The following is a 7,625-nucleotide window of genomic DNA, read 5'->3' on the forward strand; positions in this document are numbered from 1 at the left end:
ATGCTTCGTATGATGTATGTGGTTACTTCTTTGTAATGACCTTCCTGATTCCTGACCTTCCTCCTCCTTCCCTGAGGAGGGAGGGATAAACCAAAGGTGCCCACATAAGGCCGCAAGTTAAGCATATGATAAAATTTGAGACCTAAAGGGATGAGTGAGCAATAGCAGCAGGGGCAGCGTTCTCTGCATTGCTGCCGCACGTGTGGATGGAATCAGAGCTGGGACAGGAACTGGTTGTATCTCCTAGGGGAACGGTGACCACAGTGGATGTTTTAAGGACTGTTACTTCTCTGCCAGCTTTGCTGGCAGATTGTTTTGAAGGCCTCTCTCCAGTTCCTGACAGCTTGCTTCAGCTTTCATTTTGCTTGTGTGCAGACTTCTAAAAACTGGTGCCTGAAAGGTCTTGCTAGTGATAAATATTTCTAATAAAAAAATCACTGGAATACCTGTGGTTTCTGGCTGGGTCCTTTCAAAGCAAAACTCTAGGCTGCTAGGCACTTTGGTGATGAAACAAGACATTAGCTTAATTAGGTGGAGAGAGCTGGATTAGTTTGACTGGAGGATGCTGGAAGTGATCCAGTACTGTTGAAGTCCCAGACTTACGTGCTAATTGCCCTCAGGAAATAATTTTTAGGATTCTACTGGAGTTTTTTCCACCAGGGAAAAGCTGTTCTTTGGGAAAACAAGAGTTTATTTCAATATGAGAGAGAGTTCTTAGGCACCGTTTAGCACAGTCCTTAAGGATAAGGTGCTCTGTCCCTTCTTAGTGCTCCAGCAGAGCTAAGACAGAGAATTCTGAATCAGCAGAGAATCACAGCTTAAGCAAAAATGTGATTTAACCAACATAGTTATCTTGCACTAAGCTTGAGCAAAAGTGGGAATTGAGCAACTTGTTCATGTGGCCAAAGCACTGGACAGGCTGAAACGTGCAGTTCAACACTCCCCTAAGGTATGTGTTGTCCCCGTTATCAAGGTGCATCCCGTTGGGGGCTAGCCATCTGCCCTCACTAGGACCATAGCAACACAAACACCAATATGAGGATGTAGCAAATGGCGTTTCTTGTAACTACAAAGCGGTTTATATATCCTACGTGCTTCGCCTACACCCCTAAAGCATGCATCATAAATTCGTCACAGAGCAGGGAGGTCCTAACACATCACATCCAATGCCTCGCTAGCGCCTACTGCAACAGCTATGGAGACTGCACAGCAGTTGAGTGATGCCTGGACTGAGGCAGAGCTCTCACAGCCCACTATCACTTCAGTAAAGCTAATGATAGTCCAGCATATCCTTCCAGACTTAAGATTTTCCTTCATTCCTGCAGCTGTGCACCACACACGCTCAGCAGCTGTGTCTATGCCTTCCTTCCAATGCCAGATTCTGGGAACAGAAGATGTCAGCATGTGGAAATATTACCTTTGAATTACACAACACTTGGCAAAATTAAATGTGATATCCAAAAACCTGACTGGGTTTTGATTTGTTTGTAATTTAAATCTCGTGAGCTGCAAGATCACCTGCGGGTTCTAAAATGGCTTGTGTTCAGTTGAGAAAAAGAGAGCTGGGTAGCATCTGTGAAAGACAGCTATTTGACTTTGACTTGTGAGAAAGGTTTACTGAGTACAGGCAGAACAAAACCAAAAACGCTGTGAGCACAACTATGTGGTTACCCACACACGACACCAACACAGAGGGCCTGAGGATAAGGATCTGGCCTTGCTGTAAGACACAGGCACGTTTACATATTCACATGAGACACAGTACAAAACCACCTGCTCTATGGAACAACTTCCATGTCAACCACTTGCTTCCGTGTGAGCTTATCTCAGTCTTACAACAGCTAAATCATTGTTGGCATCAGTTGTTGGGGCTGTGAAGCAGCATTCTATCAGTGCTTCACCCTTTGCCTCCACACTTCATTCTTTTCCCTATCCTTGTTTGAATACCCTCCAGCCAAAAGTAGTAGCTTGCAGTTTCTTTTAAAATTTCACTTGATGTATTAGTTTTTTCCATCTTCCTCTACCCCTTTCCCCCCATTCTTTCTTAATTTCAGTTCATATGTTCCTGTTTCTAACCTGTTCCCACACAGCTTTGGTTCCATCCACCTTCTCCATCCAGAATTTTACATCTCAATCCTGTCCTTTCTAAATCAGCTCTCTTAATAAATTCAAGGCTAATTTTCCTAACCTCTCCACATAGCTCTAAACCACTGAGACCTTTCATCCTACTAGTTACTCTCACCTGCACCTTTTCTAATTCTTCAATATGCTTTCTGTAATAAGAACAAACCACTAGTGGCAAAAGCCTCTTTTCTGGCACGTGGAAAGAGACTTATTAAAAAGAATAGAAGAACGATAATAGCAGCACCATATCCTCCTTGTCTGCATAAGACACAAGCAGACAACCATTTGCAGCCTGGGTAGATCCTTAAGATTCAATACTTTGGCAGTGACAAAATGGGAGCAGCTAATCTGCACAGGATTCAGTCTCTTTTTCTCATCTATTTACACTGCACAGACTGCCTGCAGCTGCTTCTGGCCCATGGATGGGAATGGTAAGAATTTGATGCCCCATTTGATAAGCTTTTCATTTAAAGCAGCCTCATCACTTTTCCAGAGTGCAGATACCTGAGCAGAACAAGTTCCTTTCAATTGTTTTTCCTGCCTGCTTCAATCTTGACCCACACAGACAGGGATCAAGCACTTCTCTCTGAGAGCACGTCAGTCAGCCTCTGCATCTGTTTCCTGGCAGCCCAATACTGGAATACACTGCAAATTTACCATAGTTCAAACTCAAGAAAAAAAGGAACCTCACATCCTGGATGCCATCAGGACAGTAGAGCAGTCCAGAGGCTTACATGTCCCTACGTTGCCCAAGCAAAACTTTAGTGGATTCTTCTAGTGTGGTTTGCCACCAGTTGTTGAAAAACAAAGCTGTTCACGGAAACTTCTGAGCCACTTTTCCAGACATCTTCAGCTCACTGAGTTAAGACGACAGAAGAAGACACAGAGCATTTCCCACCTTTTCATTAACCTAGGGGAAACATGCTGGCGAATTAACAGGCTGCCAGTTGTCATCCTATTATGCCTGTTAAGCCGCACTGAACAAGCAGCTTCAGATGAACATAAGCAAGTTTGAAAGGTAATATTTCATTTGCAAGACACAGTGACCACCCATCTGAAGGGTAGAACAGCAACCACGGAGGACAATAGTTTCCTACTGATTAAAATAAATAGGAAGTCACTAAGTTTGGTGATGAAACTATTTAAATACCTAATTGGAATCACCCATTTTCTTGCGTAAACCTTTAAGAATAATAGCCTTGGGTTTATTCTACTGGTTTTTTTGGACCTAAACGTCAAAGGGACAATAATCAAGAGGCAGGTTCGCAGGGGGCAGAGATGTTATTAAATAAGGCAGCAAGGAGTATGGAAAGATACATTCGGTGCCAACGAAGCCCATCTAAAAAGCAAATCCCTGTTCTCAACGCAACAGGAGACACGTTAGGAGAATTTCTCAGCTCTTCCAGAGCACAAATGAGGCCATTGCTGGGCTGTAATAAATTCCATAAACAAAGCATATTGTAAAACTGCTGTTTTCACATCCTCCAATAAAATCATACACCATCTTTAATCAGGGTTCTTTTCTTTTTATTACCAGAATGTTGTTTATGATTGCAGAGTGTTCTTCCAATAGTACTTTCATGCATCCATTAGGCTTTTGTGGTAGCCACAGGGAGATACAAAACCATCATTCCCTTCCTCCAAACTACCCTCATCCCAGCACTGCTGCCTCAGGCATTCAGAAAGATAAACTGTATCCTGCAGAAACATCTGAAACTTGTCTCTGAACAACTGAATTACCAAAGCACTTCAGCTCTGCTTCTACTTCCCAATCTCTCCATAAAATGGAAAGATTTAAGTCGACCACTGATGTTAAACTGTAACCAAACTTAGAATCCAAATCTCAAATATGAACTTTGCCACTTTTGGCAGGAAGCTCTGGAGCAGTTTGAAGTTCCTGGCTAAACATTTACAGTAACAGCAACCCATACTGCAAAGATATTCTTTATTATAACATTGCCATGTTCTAAACAAAGAAAATACAATGATTACTTCATGTCATTAGATCTGCTTTCTTTTCATCCTTACTTTTAACTGTTTCATGCTAATCTTTCTCTGAGCTTCAGTCAGGCCTCCCAAAGATCATGATTTTTGCTGTTGGCATTCAGTGCAAGGGAAAATTGGAGTTAACACAGAATGTTTTTCTCTGTTGAAAAAGATTCAAGTTTATACTCTCACTTCAGAATAGCAGTATAACAGCTAAGGACATGAAATGAAACATTAGGAAATCCTCCTGGAGTTATTGAATCCATTACATTTCATGAGATTTCTACATTTCATTTAGCCCTAAATACAACAAAGATTGTCTATCTTTCCCGACTCTATGGAGTGAAAAACTAAACTTGCCTTAAACAGAGCTGCAAAAATTAGTCTCTTCTTATTAAATCATACTTAACAAATTACAGCAGTGACACAAGTTAATAGCAGGGTTATCTAGAAGATGGTAGAGTTATCATGAGTCACACTGTAATTAGGAACAGAGCATGATTTCTAACAGCTACCAATGCTATCACTGCAAGAAATTCCTACTGTGAAGTGATGGGAAGTGGCCTGTTCTGTTCCAGCCAAGCACTCTTTGCAGACCAGTTACATTACTATCATCACTATCTGCTCAAACGATACTAAAAAGAAGAGTGTAGAGGCATTCACTGCACTCTAAAGATGGATGCTGCTTCAAAATTTCATGGTGTCACTACAGACTTCCTGAAAGGTGACAGGCAGATACCGTCACTGACACAGTGAGGAGATGATGAGTGAGAAATACATGGTAGCATAATCCACATTTAAGCTCAGAGTGAACAGTTAACTTGAGACAACGGCATCCACTGTCAGAGTCATTGCTCTCACACATCCTGACGGGACAGAAAACATGGCATGTCACATCTCTGTTCTTGAGATGTCTATGGTCAACTGTATGAAGAAAATGAGGAAAAAAAAGCAAACGTAAAGTATGAAAAAATACCTCAGCAGCAAGTCGCTGGCTACAAGTAATCAAGACCCAGCAGAGTTACAGCTATAGAGAAATGGAGAACTGGGACCTGGAAAAAAGAAGTCAAAACAGTCACCAGTGGCTTGAAAGCAAGAGGTGAAAACCTGGATATGTAGGGGTAGATACCGCAACCATGTAGAGACAGGATAGGAAAGAAGAAAACGAAAGGCAAGATTTTCATTCAGTAAAAGGATTGGGACTTCCTGGACATTTCTCCAGACTTTCCTGTAGAGGCAGATCAGAAAGGCACTGAAGCACTGAGAAAGGTTTGGATGACCACAATTACTTCATACCAAAGAAGAGCAATATGTACCACATGTGGTGAGAATTCTGTGCCCCTTCACAGACTCCAGCTTCCAGGCTGCAAACATTAGCATATAAACACAGAGAAATATTTTATCAGTTTAACTGGACAAACTTCTCTTGTGATAAGTTTCAGAAGAAGGGGTGCCTAATTTCTGCTCAGCTTAATGCTATGACTTCTTCAGAGCCTCCCAGTGTTTTCTGCCGGCAGGTTCTCTTGGGTAGGAGAGTAACTGCTGGTAAGAGGCCTGTGCACTGTGGGGGAGCAAAGAGTCCCCATGAGATTTAATGCTGAATTTCAGTAACAGCTTGCAATACACTCATTGGAATTTCTTTGTTAAGATGTTTTATGATAAATCAGTGCTAAACTGTAATTGCAGTTCACTTTTCAAAAACACTCATTTCTTAGAAGTCCATAAAGTTCAGGAGGAACTAAGCCAAATTTTGCACTTCAGCCCCTTTTGTTTTTTGGATTTGAACTACCCCCGATTACCTTCCTTGTATACCTCAGACATTTAAGAGATCTATACTCAATGTGTCCTGTGCCTGTTGGCAGGAGCATAGCATTATTCACACCACCAGATATCACTTTCTGTAATAATTCAGACTGGGGGAAAGTGCAAGCAAGGCAGGCTGACATATCTGCAAAGAGAAAGTAATATGTTTTTCTTTGGTGCAAAATAAGTGAAATAAGGTTCTCCCCACATATCTGAAAGGGAGCTTTGAGACACAAGGGTCTTGTTTTAAGCTGCATACATAAGGGTATGAGGAACGATGTGAGAGGCATGAAGGGGAGGGGAAAAAAATCACCAGTAATGATATTCAGCTCCTTCTGCCCATTTCTGCCATTTGCTATCACAATCAGACACACCTCCCTCCACGTTTCTGGGATCACATCTTATTAACCTGGGTTCCACGCATGCCTAAGGTAATCAGTGATTTGCAGAGGGTCCATGGGTACACAGAAGAGATTTCTGCTTTAAGAAGGAGACGTTTAGAAGCGTATTTCTAAACCAGACATGAACAGCCCTTCCCAGGGCTGACAAAGCAGTGATCTCACATCCCCTTTTCACCATGCAGATGCCCCCGGGAGCAGCTTCCTACTGGCACTGCCTGCAAAGTGGACCTGAACAGATGCATCATCATTGATTCAGACTCTGTCAACAGGGTTTTGTAGATTCCCTGATAGAAACCGTGGATCATCTGCCTCTGGGACTACTTTCAGCACTGTCTACAATGGCCAAATCTTGATACAACCGCGCTAGTGCAAATCTCTGGTACAGACATCTGGGCCATTTACCCAGCAAGAAAACAGGGAGCGCAGCCCTGGCAGAAAATTGAGGTTTACAAAAGATAGATGCAGCTACACTGACTGCTGAAAAACGAGAGCTGGATGGTAGATTCCCATTTTAGAAAAGACTCTCTGGGGATCACTTCTGTGGAAAAACCATCTGCCCTTCCTTTGTAGCAAATCCTTGCTGTTCTTTAGTGTCAGAAGAGGAAGCTGCACAGGTTAGTGCAAAGTGCAACACTTGCACCAGCAATATAGCATGTTTGACTTGTAAATGGATCTGCAATGCTCCTAAGAACAGTAAGGTCAGAAAGTGACACTGAAAGACAAGATGGCTAATTGGACGATGGCATTTGCATAGAGCAGCTAATTACATTCCAGATTATCAACACAAGGTAAATTTCAGCACTCTCATTATTACATTCATTATTAGTAGCAATTATCTCACTTAAGACAACAGAACTTACTTTTGCCACTGTCATCTTACAGTTCTCCTGCACTTCGAGATGGGTGTTGTGAACTCCACATTTCCAAAATACAACAGTCCATTATGCTTCATCCTCTCTTGTCCTTTTTTTCCCCCTTCTCCATTTATTCCTTTAAAAATGTCATAGGAAAAGAATCTGCCCATGCCTCATGTTTATTCTCAGAGCAAATCCAGCCAGTCCTTTCTGCAGGTACTTGTCATTCCAATATGTACTCCTCATTTGCAAAGTCTAATTGTAAGAACTTTATGGTAATAACAATTTTATGGATACATATATGTGAAAAAAATGGGCTGCTGCTATACTGCAAATAAATTATAGTCAAACTAGTTAGCTTTTTCTAGAAAAACTTGATTTCTGTCTTTATTAGCTTCACTGCTACCTACTTACAAAAGGAACAAACCAATGAATTCTACTTCCTTCACATTCCCCC

Source organism: Lagopus leucura, unplaced genomic scaffold, assembly GCF_019238085.1.
Source record: "Lagopus leucura isolate 7727_CA_CO unplaced genomic scaffold, USGS_WTPT01 Super-Scaffold_806, whole genome shotgun sequence".
NCBI lineage: Eukaryota > Metazoa > Chordata > Aves > Galliformes > Phasianidae > Lagopus > Lagopus leucura.